Consider the following 2,107-nt stretch of genomic DNA (forward strand, 5'->3'; position numbering starts at 1 on the left):
AGTACCTTGAGGGTCATCATCATTATCGGTGACTCTTCTCACGTCTGTTAACATCTTACATTATTGGATGGTAATCAGGCGATGTCTTTCCATGTTCGACTTCAAAACATCTTCTCACATGGATTGACTTGTACATCGGGCGAAGATTGAACGAGTTTTGAAGACCCCAGATCTAGTTTCATCCATCCGGGCTACGATATATTCAGGAAAATAAAGACATCAAATGTACACCATAGCTGCACAGATAATCATCCAAGCTAAGGGATGATGGCTCTACCAGAATCATCAGTCTACCACACAGACGGTTGTCTGTCCTATGTACATGAAAATGAATTTATAAAGCTGAGCATGGGAATGCCCGCCTCAACTAGATCATGAAAATATTATGAAGATAATGTATTGTATTGTATCTTATTACAGGTCACCTTCCAGTTCGAAAAACCTCGGATCCTCATGATAAAGCATTTCACCCGACATCAGAAGATTTACGACCTCATGCTTTAGGGGGCAACTGTTATAGACATATTTGGGCACTGCAACCCCAATCACATATGTCAATAAACCAAGGGCTCTCAAACCCCTAAAAGTGTTGTTTCATACCCTAAAGGATCAAGGTCAACTGATTACATCATTTCCCAGAAGTTCTCCCTGAAAAACTGCTCAGAACTGGTCAAAACTGGACCATACAGACTGCTCCATGTTGAGGGTGCAATGCATCTCACCTGCAGCACACAAAGGGTGCAATGCATACTGAAAAGCCCTTCTGTAGGGTGCGATGAGCAAGAGCAGACAAATGGCAGAAGCAGTTTGCTAGGTGGAAACTCAGAGAATCTTCTAGAAACTGCTCATATGACACTTGCCTCTCTGAATTCGCCCAGGGATGAGTAAGAGATCATGAAATATCCAAGTGGAACCAAGAACTATCAGTGAAATGACACTAATCAAAATCCTAGAAGCTGACTCACTCCTCTACAAACATCTATATATGGATCCCTCATCCTAGAGATCCAGGGGCTCGAATTTTGTAATTTGTAAGGAAGTGTTGTTGGTTTCTCTTTGAGACATTGTATTATTGGGTGATCTAGCTTTTCATGAGGTGAAGAGGGCTTTCATGTTGGGAGGATGGTGCTGGAACAGACAGCTGGGTTGTAATCCTCTCTTCTACTACTTCTATCAATAAAGTTATTTGAGTTTTCCTCCATATACTTGTATATTTCTTAATCTTGTATTTGTGTATGCATTTGTATGGTTAATGTACATTTGATTCTACATTGTTTATGGTTATAGATCTCTATGCTTTGATGGTATTTTGCTGCTTTGACTCTATAGGTGTTCTTTGAAGCGGGACAAGTGAGAAGCGAGTGGCGAAGCTCTATCAAAGCGGAGAGGAAACAAGCAAGGAGCCAAGCGAAAGACTGAGGTTGGTACCCTTTGCTTCTCTCTCATCTATCTCTCGTAAAGGAAAACACAAGTTACTTTGAATTGTTTGTTTCTAAGATAGCTACCCATCTTAGTGGGACTAGCAGCTCTTAATGGACACTCGTTTTCCTGGAAACAAACCCTCTCTACTAAAACTGACTTTGACCACTCAGGTCAATGAAATTCATCTCATGTTAGGCACAACATGTGAACATACAATCACATTGTTGGATAAGTCCGGATGCTCCTGCATCAAAGAAGAAGAATTTGAAAGGGTTTTCCCCATAGTGGGTTTTTCCCTAGTCTTCGACCAATCCTAGTGTCTCTATGTGTGAATGCTTTACTTCTACTATTTATTTATCTTATGCTGCATTGATGATGATGTTGTTCTTTCTATATAATTGCACAAGTTGTTGAATAATGTTGTAAATCTGAATATTGATTTGATGTTGTGGGGTGAATTTAATATGCAAATGAAGAAATGAATTATCTAAAGCAAAGAACAATATAGCCCTATGAAAAATAACATGGTATCAGAGCTGGGCTAGAGAAAAGTCATTGAAGATCACCCCTATGAAGACACCTTTTATAGAAGTAATACAAGATGAAGGAGACCTAAAATAATGCTAGGGTTTGAAGGAAACCCTAGGAAATATGGTTATTAGGGTTTAGTAGATGACATGAGGTT

The sequence above is a fragment of the Pinus tabuliformis genome, chromosome 4_2 (assembly GCF_031772625.1).
Source record: "Pinus tabuliformis cultivar Carrire ecotype Pingquan chromosome 4_2, CPIR1, whole genome shotgun sequence".
In the NCBI taxonomy this organism is placed as follows: domain Eukaryota; kingdom Viridiplantae; phylum Streptophyta; class Pinopsida; order Pinales; family Pinaceae; genus Pinus; species Pinus tabuliformis.